Consider the following 19,209-nt stretch of genomic DNA (forward strand, 5'->3'; position numbering starts at 1 on the left):
GTATTATATCAACCAAGTATGTCAGCTTTGTAAGGTGATGGGAAAATGGCATCTGTGAATCTGTTCAGGGCAAGGAAGCAGGGAGTTGGCCTGCTGTGTTCTCAGCCCTCATCTATACAGGATTTTCTGAAAACAAGCTGTCATTCAAGCTTTTTAAGAGAATTGGTTTATAGGAACAGTGAATTTATTGAATAGGTTTTGGGAATAAATAATTGTGTAACTTAACTCTTCTATTATTCTTTTCCTGAAATCTATTCACCACACCACAGCTGAAGTGGCATTTTGAAAATTCAGCTCTGATTAAGTTAGTGCCCCTCCTATCCCACTTAGAGCTCTTTGATGATTTTATAAACTTTAAGAAAAAAAATTCAATGTCCTTGCTATGACATATAAAGACCTCCGGGGTCTGGATCCTCCTTATCTTCCCAGTTTTATGGCTCCCCACTCACACTGTGCTTTCTGTGGACATTAGAAACTCTGCATATGCTGAGCCAACTCCCTGGAACCCTTTTCTCTGCAGGCCTTGCTCCACTAAGTTTTAACTATAATTTTGATCTCAACACAGTGCCTGGCACATAATTGCTCCACAATATATGTAGCATGAATGAAAAAGTGAATGGTTAATGGGATGTTACAGAGCTTCTTCTCAGAAGCTCTCTAATAAAAGATAATTTGAAAATTTTTTCATTAGTTTTCCCTTTATGTAATTTTATGTTAGAATAAAGTTCAAACTCAATTTAAAGATTCCCTTCTTTGGATTCACATTCATGTATCTGAATTTTTGAAACATTTCTTATTGTGTTAGTAGAGAAAAAAGTCCTTTATCTGCAACTATGTTCTTTTCCGATTTAGAGTTAATACAATAATAAAAGGAGAAGGAGTAATATATTCTCTCTCTAAAGTTTTGGAAGATTTTGAGGTAAAGACAAAGTTCACCAAAAAATGGAATGACTGACTTCATGTATTAAATCTGTATTGAATGGTAACAACTATATTAGTGAATATGCTGTATGTGATATTAAAACTGCTTTACAATTTGTGATCTAAGGAAGATATTGTGAAAGTGTAGCCAGACAGAGATAATAAGGTAAAAAACAAAAATCTTAAAAGGAGAAAAAAAGATACATGGAAACCTTGCAATATTACTCTCTAATTGCCCAAGTCCCCTGTCATAGCAGCTTTGGTTGGTTAAGATGAGGAACTGTGAGTACAATTACTTTGAAAGAAAAAGTGTTTGGACTGCAGAAGCTGATGAATTTTCTTCCATTCCTAGGGTAGAAAAAACAAATATATAACTTCTGAGCTTTATTCTCTATGTAACAATTTTGTTGAGATCAAATGAGTGTGAAGAATTTAGAATCCTGTACAATTCTAAAATGTTGATATGAGTAATAATACTTTTCTATTAACTAGTAGAATGCCAATAAATTCTGATATGTTATGGAGAAAATTGACCTATTTTATGTGCACCAAATAAAAGAGAAGTGAGACCCAATTAGAGATGAGAAAATATTCCTAATCTTACTTCTCAACTATAAAACATTGTTCATAATTTTAAATCTCTCAAGATTTCATTATTCATTTTTATTTCTCTCTGTTAAGTTTCACATATCTTGAAAAAGAATGTTTGTTGTCTGAATTACTTCTTGAAAAATAGAAATTAAGTATTGTATGACTATTTTAAGCTCCCTGGTTTGTTTTTTATTCCTTACTTTTGCAAGCTAGAGAGGATAATTAAGAGTGTAGATTTTTAAAGAGAAAATGCTTGGGTGTAAATGTCAACTTCTTTTTGTCAATCTAAATTACTGGTTAGAGGTCAGTCTACCTTACTGGTTAGATGTGCAAATTACTTAGTTTTTGTGTGCCTGAGTTTTTCATATTCCATCATATGGTTGTGATAATTAACTATCGGTAAAATTCTTTGGAACATAATCTGGCTCATAATAAGGGTTCTATTAGAGTCATTGTTGTTGCCATTGTTATTACTGATTGAGCAGATAGCATGAGCAGGGAGATGTACCCTTGAGTAAAGAAAACAGAACCTGACCTCTGCTGTACTGGGGAGTGTAGTCTCTAATCTTCTCTCTTGGCTTCCTACTAGATTTCTGTGTCTGGTTGACCTGGTATTTCAAATACAAGGTATTTCAATCCAAAACGAGTACGTGCTTTCCCCTCAAGTCTATGTCTAGTCCCCATAACACTTAACATCTTTAAAAGGGTTATCCGGTAAACTGAACGTTACTTCAGTTACGTTTTATAGGAAACAACTTCCTGAGCGCCCTCATGGGTGGGACACGGGTCAGCCAGCTGGCAGGAATCCCACAGCGTGAGTCCTGGACCTGACAGCTGAACTGAGGCTGCTCGTCAGGCACCTTTTGTAAGAGTCGTTGCCAAATAGACCATGTTTTCTGGAACCCAGTAGAACATCCAAACATATTCTTTAATAAGTGAATGTAATGAAACCTAGTTAATTAATCAGAGTTAGCATTTTGACTGTATCTTTTTTATGTTCTGTTAGAAGACAGGAAGTGAGAAGGGGGCCCATCCTTTCTGAATAGGACGTATTTAAAAACCTTAATCATTCATTGGTCATTTCTCCTCATTCTATCTTCATAACTCTAAGGCTGGTACCATTATCATGGCTTAAAAGAGAAGACTCAAGAATTTGAATAATTTTCTTAAGATTCCTGAGCTGGCGTATGTTAAAATCATAGTTTAATCCCAAGCCTGTCTGATTCTAAGGACCTGCAATCTTTCTAATGCACCATTTTGCCTATTTATTTTACCTACCAATCTAAAGTAGTTTCATCTTACACCACATTTTTAGCTTTTCACAGCATATATGTCAAACATTCTGTCATATCACTAGCTTCAGATAAGTCAGAGTAAAAGTACTGACAAGGTAAGTCATATGTTTATTTACAGAACCTTAGACAGAATTCAGAGGTATGGTTCAAAAATTGAAGTATATGAATTAATCCCATATTATATATTTTGGATAGCATATTGAAGAAAGTACTTACTACTCCTATGTTATTTTTATACATATAAAACACTCAAAAAGTTAATATTCATAAAATCCTTGTTTTGCTAATAACTATTGTGAGAACTTTTAGTGAAATAATCATTGACTTCTGATTACATATGACTACTAAGTCAATATATGCTTCTACTCTCTTTAAATTTTCCAGTATATTTTTTAAACAATTCCTTGTTCAAAAATTAAATACCAAGGATGGTAAGATATTAGCTTATATTTGAGCATAAACTATGAGGGACAATGATGTAGTTTTATTTTCTGGTTTTAAAGTAGAGAAGAAGGGCATCTTGGCCAGCCTGTCACAGTGATGACATATTTTCTGAATTATTTTTTCTCACATATCTTATGCTCAATTCATCAAATATTTATTAGGTTCATACTGTGGTCAAAGGATCGCAATGTGCTCAGTCATGTCTAACTTTGCGGCCCCACAGACTGTAGCCCCACCAGGCTTCTCTGTCCATGGAATTTTCCAGGCAAGAATATTGGAATGGGTTGCCATTTCCAACTTCAGGAGATCTTCCCAATCCAGGGATGGAAGCTGTGTCTCCTGCATCTCCTGCTTTGACAGGTGGGTTCTTTACCACTGGTGCCACCAGGGAAGCCCAAAGAGTCACTGTGGAGGGTATAAGAGAGGTTAGAATATAATTTTTCCCCTTGAGGAATTCATAACCTGATGGTAAAAGCAGACTTGTATGCAATCAACTGAGGTATTTAGAAGAAAAAAGTATGTCTTTTAATAGCAACACAAAGTACTCTAATATTGTAAAAAGAGCAAGGTTAGAGGTCAGGGCAATATGGAGCTTGGAATGAAGTGGCAGGATATTAAAGAGAAGACATCAGTTATGAAGCTAAAGCATATATAGGCAGTAACATGATAAGAGGTGGATTAGTTGGTGGCCTGAAAGAATAGAAGGGAAAGAATATCAGGGACATTTCAGGGAAAGAATCAATAATCTGTGACATTTAATCAGATATGGGACTGGAAGTTAAGTTGAGTCAAAGATGAATTTCAGTTTTCTTATCAGATACTAAGCCAGGGAACACAAAATAAGAAAAAAGATATAAGGGAAATTGCATTGTTTCATTTGAGGTTTGTGGGTTTAATGTACCAGTAGGATATCTATAAGTAGCTAGCCATCTAGAGGAAATTTGGGTCTAGAATATAGTGAGGAGGAAGCAGAAAAAGAAGCTACAATAAAACTCAAAACCACAGAAACCAAAAAGTATGGGCATTGACACAGCACCACAGTTTCAGCTGCTTAGACCACTGAAGACTGAGAATTAGGTGTTCGGTTTGACATCCATGAGATGCATGATGGCTTTGATATAATGAATGAGGAAGCCAGATTCCTGAACTGAATAGATACATGGAATTAAATGCAGAAAAGTTCACTATGACTTTTTCACTTGGACTTCCCTGGTGGCTCAGACGATAAAGCGTTTGCCTACAACGCAGGAGACCCTGGTTCAATCCTTGGGTGGGGAAGGTCTTCTGGAGAAGGAAATGGCAAACCACTCCAGTACTCTTTCCTGGAAAACCCCATGAATGAACCTGGTAGGCTACCGTTCATGGGGTCACAAAGAGTCAGACACAACTGAGCGACTTTGCTTCACTATGAAAATGATGAAGAGAAAAGTGAGTAAAGGCTAAAAGGATAGTTGATGTGGAATTAATATTTTGGCTTAGTGTGAAGAAAAATGAACTTGTTTATAAACTGGTCAAAAACAAAAATAACAGAAGGAAAGAACAAAGATTCTTAACCCAAGGTCAAAAGAGTAGGAGTCTATTTAGAGCTTCAGGTCGACTTTGAACTCTTAAAAGCATAAACAATATATTGTGTGAATTTTTATGTGAAGAGTTATGAGATTCTCCTAAGGATCTATAGTTCTTACTTCTACCTCCCCCCAAATAAATTTTGGAATCTCTGAAATATACAGCAGGAACATTTTACGGCCATACCCAAGGAAACAGTGTCAAATTAATTCAAGAGGATTTATATGCTATGCCATTTCATTGCAGATTTCATCTGTGAATCTCTAAGTGTTCCATGTATTTGGAAAGAATATCTTATATCATTTCTTAATTTACTCTGAATTCAGAAAAGTAAATAGATCGAAAAGAATCTTCACTATACATATTAGCTAAGAGATAACTGAGTACTTGCCCAATCTGTGTCAGGCATAGAGCACAACAGACTCAGACAGGACATCTAACCTAGATGCCATGCCAACGGGATTGAGTAATATTTTAGCAGACAAAATATCTAAGCTGAAACACGAAGAACCAATTCATTCAAGAAATATTTATTGAGTGCTCATATAGGCCAGATACTCTCCACATGCTGGTACTGTGGGCATGAATAAGACAGAAATGTCTGCCTTCATGTGTGGTAGCCAGAGGGAGACAAAATAAACAAGTGGACAAATAAACCAAAGTCTATCATATCAGGTCTTGAACTTATAAAGAACGTACACACGGGGAGTGGGTACAGTGGCAATGGAAGACTTCCTGACACTTGATGAAAGACTAGAATGAACTGAGGAACTGAGCCATGCAAATATCTAGGGAAGGTCATTAGTGGCAGAAGAGCAACAGCAACGGCCCTAGGTAGGAACATGGTCTGTTGAGCTGGAGAAGACAGAGATGAGGAAGGGAGGTGAGGCCAGCCAAGGCTTATGGGCCGTGATCAGAAACTGGAATAGGAATACGTCACGTGAATATTGGAGGAAGTGTCTTGACTTATTCCAGAAGTTTGATTTGACTGTGATGTGAAAACTGCTGAAAGTGAAGAAATGAGGTGGGAGATGGCTATAATAGTATAGTATTATCATTTTCATGAGATAGAACTAGACAAATGATATACTACCACCAGCCTTCAACAATACACTAAAAACCCAAGGTTTGCAGACCAGTGACATCACTAGATAACTATATTATCCAGGATTTCTACAAAGAGAGACAGATTGTTTCTCTCTTTGTCCAAGACACTATCTTGAGTATAGTGCTTTAGATTGAGATAGATGTATTCTAATATAGTAGGTTTAGATGATTTTGTACATTGTCTTAATTTGCAATGCTTAAAGTTCTAAGAGTTTCCAAAGTAAACATATTTCACTGATTTGTATGTGCATATTTTAAAAACTAAGAAAATAATTAAAGTAGCTTGAATTTTTTATTATAACCCTAAAATTTCATCTGTTTATTACAAATAATGGTTCAGTCATTAATTAGACTTGGTTTAAAATTTATAAAATTTTGTAAATTATTTTATTTTATATCTGATTTAAGAAACTGGTAAATTCTAGGCTTTTTGGTGGTAAAGAATCCACCTGCCAACCAGGAAACGTGGGCTCAGGTCCTGGGTTGGAAAGATCCCCTGGAGAAGGAAATGTCAACCCACTCCAGTATTCTTGCCTGGGAAATCTCATGAACAGAGGAGCCTGGTGGGCTGCAGTCAGTGGGGTCACAGAGATGGACACAAGTGACTAAGCAGCAGCAGCAGCAAAAGTTTACTTAACTGTTCAAAGTTGATACCATTTTTGTCTACTTATATTATTTTTTATTGCCTAAATAATCATAGAAACATTCATCATTTTTAAAAAATGATAGATAATTTATGAAGTTTAGGTTCAAACCTTCGTGATTCCTATTACATGAACAAGCTATTTCAAGAGAGGCTTTCTTATCCAATTACACTGTACTTTCTCAAGTCTGGGTTTTCTCATATATGGATTCTTCTGACAGTTGACAGTGTTATCCAAAAACCTGGGACTGAGTACTGTGCTCAAAATAAATTTATTCTATAAATTACACCATTTTTTTTTTTTTTTTACAATTTACTCCATTTGTTTATTTATAGACTCTTTTCTCATCAAAGTAGAAAGCCTCTTTTGTAAATTATAAAAGTTTTTATTGTGACTCAATTATAACCTGGCTCATTTAGTTCTTGTTTACATGAAAATTTTGAACATGTTTACTGAAAAATAATACAGAACCTTCATTATTGTAGTTAATTTTTCATGATTTTTGTTGCCTTTTAATGAATGTTTGCATCTTTTACAATTTCTTAAATTTTAAATAGATTTTCTAAAATGTTTACTATGTATATATTTGTTCATGTCTTAAATTTTTACCTTGGAGCTCTAACATTTGCACTGATATAGAATTTAGCAAATACAATAGTAACAGAGTATTAATTAAATTTTTCAAGAACGTAGGCAACATGAAGACAGAGAGTTGATCTGCCTTACTTGCTCCTGTAAATTCAGACCTACAGAAGTGTCTAGCACAAAGTAGGTGCTCTATAAATATATTGATATAAAGGAGAGAAGAAAGAAGAGATTGACAACAAGAGAAAAAGAAAAAATGAATTAATAAGACAGTTCTTGCCCTGAAGAGACTTAGAGGCCAGATAAGGAAATACATTATATGCATAAAAAACTGATTAGCAATCAATACAGTGACATGCGTTCCATTATACCATAATTGTATGTTCTTTTAGAATTCAAGAATGGGAACCTATAGGCTGTAGTGTTTTTAAATTTGAAATTGTGTTAACTTCTTGTTAAAAAGGGTAATAATGGCAGTAATGGTAACATTCAGTTCAGTTCAGTCACTCAGTCGTGTCCAACTCTTTGAGACCCCATGAATCGCAGCACTCCAGGCCTCCCTGTTCATCACCAACTCCCAGAGTTCACCCAAACTCATGTCTATCCAGTCGGTGATGCCATCCAGCCATCTCATCCTATGTCATCCCTTTCTCCTCCTGCCCCCAATCCCTCCCAGCATCAGAGTCTTTTCCAATGAGTCAACTCTTCGCATGAGGTGGCCAAAGTACTGGAGTTTCAGCTTTAGCATCACTCCTTCCAAAGAACACCCAGGACTGATCTCCTTTAGGATGGACTGGTTGGATCTCCTTGCAGTCCAAGGGATGCTCAAGAGTCTTCTCCAACACCACAGTTCAAAAGCATCAATTCTTCGGTGCTCAGCTTTCTTCACAATCCAACTCTCACATCCATACATGACCACTGGAAAACCATAGCCTTGACTAGATGGACCTTTGTTGGCAAAGTAATGTCTCTGCTTTTGAATATGCTATCTAGGTTGGTCATAACTTTCCTTCCAAGGAGTAAGCGTCTTTTAATTTCATGGCTGCAGTCACCATCTGCAGTGGTTTTGGAGCCCAAAAAATAAAGTCTGACACTGTTTTCACTGTTTCCCCATCTATTTCCCATGGAGTAATGGGACCAGATGCCATGATCTTCATTTTCTGAATGTTGAGCTTTAAGCCAACTTTTTCACTCTCCTCTTTGCATTTCATTAAGAGGCTTTTTAGTTCCTCTTCACTTTCTGCCATAAAGGTGGTGTCATCTACATCAACCCAACAAGACTTATTAAGTGCTAACATTTCAAGTGAATTAAATTATCCAGTCCTCACAATAGCAATACTGGAGAATTGTTATTTATTACACATGTTTTTCTTTTAGATAAAGGAATTGAGAATTATAACTAGAAAGTTCTAAAATTAGAACCCAATGTCAACCAAAAAATAAGACTGTGAGAGTTCAATTCAGCCCTTTACTGTAAATATAACTCAAAAAAACCTTTTTTCATACAGGATTTGGTTTTTTATTTCAATTTTATCATTTTTCCTTAAATTGGATTTATAGTAAAATAGTGAAATTGTAAGTCTCTCAGTCGTGTCAGACTCTTTGGGACCCCCATGGACTATACAGTCCATGGAATTCTCCAGGCCAGAATACTGGAGTGGGTAGCCTTTCCCTTCTCCAGGTGATCTTCCCAACCCAGGGATCAAACCCAGGTCTACCCACATTGCAGGCGGATTCCTTACCAGCTGAGCCACAAGGGAAGCACAAGAACACTGGAGTAGGTAGCCTATTGCTTTCTCCAGGGGATCTTCCCAACCCAGGAATTGAACTGGGGTCTCCTGCATTGCAGGTGGATTCTTAAAGTATCAGGGTAGCCCAAAAATGTGCCTGTCAGATGTGAGATAAATAAAATAGTTATAAATAATTGTAACAATATAAATATTATTTCAGACTATTTAAAAGTTCAAACGTGTTTAATAGCACACACTTTTATTATGCTTCTTTGAATATTTTATTGAAAGAGTACCCTTTTGAAACAGGCAACTAAAGAACATCTAAGAACATATTGGTGTTGTGCTGAGTCTAACATTTTGTCTCTAGATTTGTAACCTTGCCTATGAATTCTCTCTTTCTTATTCTTTCTCATTCTCTTTCCCTGCTCTACTCATACATGGAAGAAAGTCTGCTAGAACTTGAGCTGTGCAGAATAAAATGTTAATTTCTTGGCTTATTCAACCTAAGAATGATGGTAATATGCTTAAAGTTATTGTGATAAATTGAGGCTGTGACTGAATCAATGCCATAAAATTAATTACATGTCTTTAGTGGGCTGGAAGAAGCACAAGCTGGAACCAAGATTGCTGGGAGAAATATCAATAACCTCAGATATGCAGATGACACCACCTTTATGGCAGAAAGTGAAGAGTAATTAAAAAGCCTCTTGATGAAACGGAAAGAGGAGAGTGAAAAAGTTGTCTTAAAGCTCAACATTCAGAAAACAAAGATCATGGCATCTGGTCCCATCACCTCATGGGAAATAGATGGGGAAACAGTGGAAACAGTGTCAGACTTTATTTTTTGGGGCTCCAGAATCACTGCAGATGGTGATTGCAGCCATGAAATTAAAAGACTCTTGCTCCTTGGCAGGAAAGTTATGACCAGGCTAGACGGCATATTAAAAAGCAGAGACATTACTTTGCCAACAAAGGTCCATCTAGTCAAGGCTACAGTTTTTCCAGTGGTCATGTATGGATGTGAGAGTTGGACTTTGAAGAAAGCTGAGTGCCGAAGAATTGACGCTTTTGAACTATGGTGTTGGAGAAGACTCTTGAGAGTCGCTTGGACTGCAAGAAGATCCAACCAGTCCATCCTAAAGACGATCAGTCCTGGGTGTTCTTTGGAAGGAGTGATGCTAAAGCTGAAACTCCAGTACTTTGGCCACCTCATGCGAAGAGTTGACTCATTGGAAAAGACTCTGATGCTGGGAGGGATTGGGAGCAGGAGGAGAAGGGGATGACATAGGATGAGATGGCTGGATGGCATCACTGACTGGATGGACATGAGTTTGGGTGAACTCTGGGAGTTGGTGATGGAGAGGGAGGCCTGGGGTGCTGCAATTCATGGGGTCACAAAGAGTCGGACACAACTGAGCAACTGAACTGGACTGAACTGAGTCTCATATAATACATTTATTATATATATATAAAATAAATATATATGCTCTCTATATAAATCTGTTCTCCCAGTATCTTTTACAAAATGGTACTTCAGGTCAGAGTTCACCCAAATTACCACAGTGGTCGAGTGTTGCTGGTGTTGTTAGTTTGTTGTCTAGTAATTAGTATACCACTAACCATGGCCAACAATAGTTCATGGCATAAAAGTATAGATGATGTGGACTATGGTAGTTTTAGCAAATCTCTAGACTAGATTCTTTCCCTAACCAAATTTATCTTATGAAGAGGTCCAAATCTCTTTTGAATAATTTAAAATCAAACTTGAAAATACATTTACAAAAGAAAAAAAGAAACATTCATTTGCAAAAGGAAAAAAGAAATATATTTATTTGTCCTCACTAACAAAGGAGTAGAGAAACTGAAGACAATCAATTGAACAAAAACAGGTAGTTAAAATTCACAGTGTAGTCTATGATGAAATTTTCAAAAGAAAAAGATGAAAGCAGATGCATTGTTTTGTGGATTAAATCAAACAAGAGGTCCAGCGCTTTCAAACTCCATTATTCTGATCAACTTACACAGAAATATTATATAAAATTCTTTTTAGCTTTTATCCTATATTGATCAACATGGTAAAGAAATTCTCCCTTGGCATTTGTTTTTTTGCTGCTAAAAAATCCAAATTTAATTCTAATAATAAAGAAAATACTTGTTTTTCTAAGTATTTTATGCCACGTTAACATTCTATACTTAGAAGAAAATTGCTATGTTGGTTTGACTTGGACTATGTTTTATAGCAAGGAAATATGTCGATAATTAAAAAGGCACTTTTATTCACTGGACTGAGAATCAAAAGACACAAGTTACAGCTTCTACTAAGCGACCAGTAGGCCATGAGAACTTGGGCAGGTGAATCTCTATTTCTAAACATTTTATCAACATTTTATCACTGACTCCTTTAGAGAATCTGGTGAAAATGCACAAATACATAAATACCTATAATTTTATGTAATATTTTAGGGGTTTGCAGTCCAACAGGTAACGAAATCAAGGGCTAGATAATTCCTTAAGTCCTTTTGAATTCTATGTTTTTAATATAATTCGCAAACATTTTGTCTTGTTATTTCTTTAACAGGGAAAAAATTTGGTGCAGTTAAGAGCCTACCTCTCCCTTCTCCCTTCTCCCCTATGTTTTGCCTTTGCACGTCGCAAACAAGATTTTTCCGTGCAATTATCTTGCAGGGCATCTTGGCATAAGGACATTCAAATGTAATCATTCTTTACATTTTTGTGTCTTGGGTAATTCTGCGGTATATTGTCTATGATCTATTTATATACAAAGTAAAAAATCTGAAGTAATGCATCATAAACTAGTCATTTATATTTTCTTTACCTAGATTCACTGAGCCATTTAACTTACACTGACTGCTGTAACATTAATTTTCCATATTAAAGCAGTACTCAAATTAACCTTTTTAAATTACACTATAAAAAATCAGCATACATAAGTAAAAATTAAGGGGCTCATAACCAAACAACCTTAGGCAGTTTTTCTTGAAAAACTTTAGCTTAAGCACATTGCTTTAGATTATTTAAGCTATTTAATATATTAAAACAGTTTGTATCTAACCCGGTGAAATTTATAGTACATGTGTTCCACAGAAGACAGTAATTGATAAATTAAACATCTCCTCTGTGGGAGATGTCTATTAAAATTCATAATTTATTAGATTTTTTGTCTATAAGCTTTTATGAATTCATCTGTATCATAAAAATATAACCTTTTAATATTATGTAATTTAAAGTAGATATATTTGTTAAATTCCTCTAAAGTGAAAGTGAAATTCTTCAGCCGTGTCCGACTCTTTGTGACCCCATGGACTATATAGTCCATGGAATTCTCCATGCCAGAATACTGGAATTGAACCCAGGTCTCCCGCACTGCAGGCAGATTCTTTAGCAGCTGAACCACAGGGAAGCCTAAGAACACTGGAGTGGGTGGGATCTTCCCAACCCAGGAATCGAACCGGGGTCTCCTGCAATGCAGGTGGATTCTTTTCCAACTGAGCTCTGAGGGAAGTCCCAATAAGTTCCCGTCAAATAAATAGCCCCAGAGAGTCTTTTATCTTTATTTATCTCTAAATTGATAATAACTAAAAGGATTTAGAATTTTGTGAAAATATCAAGAGAATTTGCTGAAAAATAATTGTGTCTAATCTTAAAATGATTGAACCAAATGTCTAAAAGAAGTGCATTAAGATAAAATGCATTTTGCTTTCAAGTTAACTTACTCATCCTTATCTTTTTTATTCATTTAATTTGCCAAATTGGTTTACTTATATGTTTCCCATAAGCTACAATTATACTCTTCTTTAAATTGAAATATAGTTGACTTACCATGTGGTGTTAGTTTCTGGTGTATATCAAGGTGATTCAGTGTGTGTGTGTGTGTGCGTGTGTGTGTGGCATATATTAATATATTTTTTCATATTCTTTTCCATTATGGTTTATTACAGAATAATGAATATAGTTCCCTGTGCTATACAGTAGGACCTTGTTGTAATCTGTTTTATGTATAGTACTTTGTACCTGCTAATCCAAAACTTTTAATTTATCCCTTCTGCACCCTCTTTGGTAACTGTAAATTCATTTCCTGTGTCTGAGTCTATTTTTAGTTTTTAAATAAGTTCATTCATATCATATTTTATGGTTCATATATAAGAGATACCGCATGATATTTGTCTTTCTCTTTTTGTCTTCACTTAGTATAGTAATCTCTAGGTATCCATGTTGCTGCAAATGGTATAAGTTCCTTATTTTTACAACTGTATAGTAGTCCATTGTATATCCATATACCACGTCTGTATCCATTCATTTGCTGATGGACCTTTAGGTTGCTTCCTTGTTGTCCTGGCCATTATAAGTAGTGCTGCCATGAACACTGGGGTGCCGGCACCTTTTCACATTAGTGCTTTCTCCAGATATATGCCCAGTGTATTGCCACATCATATGGCAACTCTAGCTTTTTTAAGGAAACTCCATATTGCTTTTTGTATTGGCTGCACCAGTTTATGTTCCTACCAACCATGTAGGAGGAGCCCCTTTTCTACAAATCCTCTCCAGCATTTGTTATTTGTAGACTTTTTGATAATGGTCATGCTGACTGGCTTCGGAAGATACCTCATTGTAGTTTTGATTTGCATTTCTCTGATACTTAGCAAAGTTGAGTATCTTTTCATGTGTCTGCTGGCACATCTTTATGTTTTCTTGGGTATTCTGCCCAGCTTTCGATTGGATTGTTTGTTTGTTTTGTTACTGAATTGTATGAGCTGTTTTTATATTTATAAATACTGTTTTTAATGATGAATCACCAGGAGCAATGTTATTAGTCTAATAGACTCCACTTTACCATGCAAAGTTGACCTCACAAGAAAGTAACTTCGGGATAAAAATAATAGTAAATGATTGCTAGCACTGGGAGACAGTTTTGTAAATTATCTATTCATTTGTAGATTCAGCATGTATTTGTTGAGCTACTGCTATATAGAGGGGTAGCCAAATGATATTCTAGGCAACAGTGAACCAAACTGAAAAAAAAAACTAATTCTTACAGATTTTTGAAGAGGTGGTGGTGGTGAGAGGAAGAAACAGACAAGCATGTATGTAATGATAAGTACTAGGAAGAAAAATACATTAATCAGAAGTTAAGAGTGCAAATCTACCTAGACCTATTGAACATCAGCAAGTCAGAAAATTAATTTTTAAATCAATACAATAAATTTCACTCCTTAGAATAGGTAAAAGAAAAAACACTTTAATAGTAATAAATACCCCCAACTCAGTCTGTTATCCAAAGAGTAGCTAAAGGGGTTCGATGCCTCAGTGGCTTCCATGGCTCTTCACATCGTGGGCAGAGGCTGCCCCACGCCTGCCTCCAGGCTTGACACCCTCCGTGCCTCGCCATACTCACTACATTACAACCACACTGACCTTTTCTATCGTCCTTGTTTCTCAAACACATGAAGCTCCACTCTGCATCACAACTTGAGCTTGTATTATTCTGCCTTGAATCTACCCCTTGACTCCACCCTACCTGCAAATCCAGCTAATTCCTGAATGCGATTTCTGCAAGGACACCAATTCTGGGTGAATCCCCCCTCCTCTCACTCTCCTAGCATCTTTACCTTTTTGAAATTTATTACATTTAAAGTGTGTATCATACATACTCTGTGTGTGTGTTTTTGTCATCTCTCTCTTTCATTAGCCTGCAAGCTCTGTGGGCCGAGGTGTGGCGGGCACCAGAGGAAGCTGTTTGTCTGCTTGCCAATGAGCACTCACTCTCTTGCACCCTGCCTGACATGAATAAGCGTTTAGAAAATTGCTTCTAAGAGAAAGAATTTCCATCAAAAGTGTCTTAGGTTTACAACACATGGTTTTATGTAACACATTGTAAAGTAGGTTCTGATGGGAGTTGGTAATATCCTTTTAAACTATGTGACTGAGCTAAATGATTCTAGTTGAATCTTTTGTTTTTAAATCTGTGTTACACACTGTTCCTGCCCCAGACGCTGCTGGAAGTCTACCGCTTGCTTGTAGGCTCATAGGCCCAAAGACAGATGTTTTTTAATCTTTGATATTTGGCTTCCAAAATGGGTATATATTACTAACTCATGTATTCTCACCAACATTTAGAAAGTGACTCCAGGGACTGTGCTCTGAGAAATCAGATACTTTCTGGGACTTGTAGCCATGGGAGAGAGATTTTTAATGCTTTCTGGTGAGAAAAGCCATTTGGAATCATTGTTGGAAAGAAGATGCAATTGTGAAAAGCTACAGTTGGGTAAACTAATAAATCATTGCAGAGAGCAATATAGATCTGGACTCTATTATTCCATCCCCTCACCCCACGTGAGTGACGGACACCCTCATCAATGTGCATAAACACACAGAAGTGTTTTCTACATTTTTCCAAATGAGATCTTAGAATTATCCTTGAGGATGGGAAGAGTCATTTATCAATGCCTACCATACCCTAAATCTCCACTGTGGCACTTAACCTATTTGTCATAATAGTTTATATTCTCATCTGTCTCTCCAGTTCTTTCAGAGGCAAGAAAGTATCTTGTCCCATTTTTTTTTTTATCACAAGACCTCCCTGGCCAACAAAAACAAATTGTCCACAGTAGACTTTCAATTAATATTTGTTAAATATAATGGGAACAGACTGAGCTGAAGTCAGCCTTCCCTTGTCTGTCTCAGCCAGGCAAAATGGAGCTCAGAAGCCAGTCAAGGAATTATGTTCTCTTATGCATCTTCTTTTCCTTGAAACCAACAACTAAGGTTTTCACAAACCCAGGAAACCCCCAAAAGATTTTCCAACATGGATGTAAGACAGAACGATTCTGGCCCATCAGTTGGCAAAGAGGACTCCTTAATAACGGCAGAGGAACTATAAAATGCTATTCAGAATATAAGGAAAGCTGTAGGGGATTGTGCATTCATTTAACTTGTAGTAGGAAATGTGAATCCTCAAATAACAGTGTTTCCATGTTAGCTTTCTCCAGAGAACTGAAACTCTAACCGTAAAGAGAGCAGAATGGTCTGATAAGTATCAGAGCCACTGGAATCAGCAGAACCTCCATTCTTAATCGGAGCTACAAGATGCAGCTGATAACTTAAAGCCTCCCTGTGTGTGTCCACATTTGTGAATGAGCTCTGCTACTTATGAGATTTCATATTCTAAAATCATTATTTAAAAATTTCAAATATAAGATAGGTTGTTCTGTTTCTGAGAATATATAAATGCGATAAAAAGTGTATTAAAAAATAGAATAAAAAGAGAAGGAAAGAATAGGGGGAAAAAAGGATTGAAAAGAAAGGAGGGAGGAGAAAAGGACAAAAGAAGCAGGGAAGGAAGGGAACTATGAAAATATTTGATAGACCTCCTCCACAACTCAAATGCTTTTGTATGTGCAGTGTTTCAGTGTCCTTCCTAAGGTAAATAGCCACGCGTTTCCTTTTTATTAGCACGGTTGCAGCTGCTGTTGCTTACAAAGAGATTCACAAATCAAAATAGACTCAGTTAGCTTTTCAATAATTCTAAAAGGTGGGGGAACACTGCCAGAGAAGAATGGCACTCCAGTATCCTAACAAGGAGTCTTGTTAGCAAAACAAAGTGTGAATTGCTTAGAGATAATTCCCCGCAGGAGGTAATTCCTTTAGGTGCCTTCTGTGGCAGCACATGCTATTTCTCCTCTCCGGAGCAATGCTATGGAACAGGCTATGTTGAAAGAAATAGGGGGAAAGTTGCTTTCTTTTCTTTTTTTTTTTTTAATTGGAGTACAATTGCTTTACAAGATTGTGTTAGTTTCTGTGTACACATGTGAATCAGCTATATGTATACATATATTCCTTCGCTCTTGATCCCCCCTCCCACCCACCAGCCCACCCCTCTAGGTAATCAGAGAGCGCCAAGTAAGCCACCCATGCTGTATGGCAGCTGCTCACTAGCTCTGTGTTTTACGTATGGTAGTGTGTATATATATATGTCAGTGCTACTCTCTCCATTTGTCTCACCCTCTTCTTTTCCCCGTGTCCACAAGGCTCTAGTGTTTTTAAATTTGAAATCATGTTAACGTGATATTAAAGTGAACAATCATGTCAGTAATAGTACTCTCTACATCTGCATCTCTCTCCCTGCCCTGGAAATAGGAACACTCTTTGACATAAATCGCAGCAAGATTCTTTTTGACCCACCTTCTAGAATAATGAAAAAAGTTGTTTTCTTGAAACATTTCTTCTTCTAGATTTTTCTTTATGTCTGCATGATGCATACTTCTTGGTTCTTAGCCTGGAGCACCTAATGCAACCAGGAATTAAGGAAGCTAGAGCTGGATGTGTATAATGAATGGGTTGCCTCTGCAAAAGTCTATATACACAGTAGTGAAGGTGAGTACAGAGTTGCAGGCCAGCATTTTTATGAATGTTTTAATTCTTTCTCTCAAGGAAAACCAGGAAAACGAGAACTAGCAAGAGCTTGACAAACACCTGCCTTCAGATTGGAAGACCAGTCACCTGTCATTTCTGGACTCTGCACTGCAGCTGTCTAAGGTACATGGAAAAAGAAACTTTGATATCTTTTGTTGATGATCTTGTGATAAGTGGAAGAAAAATGCATTTGTATGGAAAATTATAGGACTGCATCTCTTATTTCAAGTGAATATTTTTTGGCAGTAAAGGAAATCGTATCGTTCATATCTTTTGAAATTACTACTGGGTATTAATGTCCTTGACATGCTGGTTTAGTTGATGGGGCCCTGGCCACCTCTATGACATTGTTGCCTTCTCCCATTCTCATTCTGTACTTTATCAGATCCAAAGTTGTCATGGTTCATTATCTGTAGATGATCTTGAGCAGCCTTGCATTCTGAAAGAATATGCCATAGCATCTGCCTCTGTGCTTCTGTGCCCTGCTACTCAGATGAGATTTTAGCAACAGTATTGGGTAAGGGAAGGGGGTGGAGGCAGAATTTGTCTCAGGCTGATGTTTCTTTGTGCCACACTATGTCTTACTCTTTCTTGTAAGCCACATTCAACAATGAAGAACATATATCATATTGTGATATTACATATGTTAGTGTTCGTAATTGCAGTTGTAAAGTATCTGCTTGAATGTCCTAACTAATGAATTCCATCAAATTCAATTATCATTCTTAGATTCTTCATTAACCAATCAAATTGCTTCTTTGGTCTGTCATGTTGAACACCCTTTCACTAGTCATAAACAAGATTCTCTGAAGTAAATTGGAGGTGATTAAATTATCTCACTTATTATTACTGGGAATACCATGTTAATGAAGTTTTGGATTTCTAAAGAATCACCTTTCACATGATTCTCATTGTATACAGGGGAAATAATACTATAGTATGAGGCTGTGTCTTGGGCTTTATTCTTCTATTTGCATCTTAATTTTTTCTTCCTTAGAAAGTTGGCTACAGTAGGTCTCCAATACTAAAATCATACACAGATAAAACCGTGATATACTCCTACAAATTCATCACCTTATTAAATAAACCTGTCCAGTTGGCTTGTATTATAAAACAGTTCTTCACCTTTGGGGAATGAACCATTGCAATACTAGAAGTTTCTCTTATCTCTAATGCAGTATGATGTTATAGGATCACTGTAACTGCTGAAACATTTTTTTCTAATGTTTACGATTTCCCTACATAGATTATTAAAACAAATGAAGTGACTCTGAAACTGCATGTTACCAGGACTCAAAAGTAGTTTCCTAGGTAATAATTGTCACTGTGAGTATATAATGGTTATCTCAATCATTATATAATGAAAGACACTGCTGCTGTTCTGACAGTGTGGTTCTCACCATACAGTTCTTAAAATATTTCCGTTTTGTTCCCTTCTACTTTGATGCCTTTTAGAAACAGTTTCATCTTCTACTCTGCAAATATTTTGAGAAACATCTCAAAAGGTAGCCTGAAGCAAATCTAAGAAAATATCTATTCCTACGTTCCACATTAATCTTTGGTAATGGGCTCTAGAATCAGCATTTTAAATATGTATATCAGATCATCTCAGAGCACTGCAATACTCTTCAATATGTTGGCAAGGAGACAGACAAGAGAAAATATTGTAAAGCTATAGACATGTAATTGACAAGAATATACTGAAAACAAATAAGGATTTTTATTTTTCCTGCTGCTGCTACTGCTGCTAAGTCGCTTCAGTCGTGTCTGACTCTGTGCGACCCCATAGACGGTAGCCCACCAGGCTCCCCCGTCCCTGGGATTCTCCAGGCAAGAACACTGGAGTGGGTTGCCATTTCCTTCTCCAATGCATGAAAGTGAGAAGTGAAAGTG

General features: G+C 36.5%; 1 protein-coding gene across 3 annotated transcripts in view; it reads left to right on the top strand.

Moving 5' to 3' along the window:
- Positions 1–19,209, top strand: part of SYT1 (synaptotagmin 1) — a 615,410-nt gene that overhangs the window by 105,433 nt on the left and 490,768 nt on the right. For all 3 annotated transcript variants that reach the window (XM_086398826.1, XM_086398831.1, XM_086398827.1), the window contains exon 2: positions 17,335–17,439. The gene's annotated coding sequence lies outside the window, so the exon portion shown is untranslated. The remainder of the gene's footprint in view (positions 1–17,334; positions 17,440–19,209) is intronic.

The sequence above is a fragment of the Bos grunniens genome, chromosome 5 (assembly GCF_055505025.1).
Source record: "Bos grunniens cultivar Pamir isolate PY7600 chromosome 5, Bosgru_T2T1.0, whole genome shotgun sequence".
NCBI classification, from domain to species: domain Eukaryota; kingdom Metazoa; phylum Chordata; class Mammalia; order Artiodactyla; family Bovidae; genus Bos; species Bos grunniens.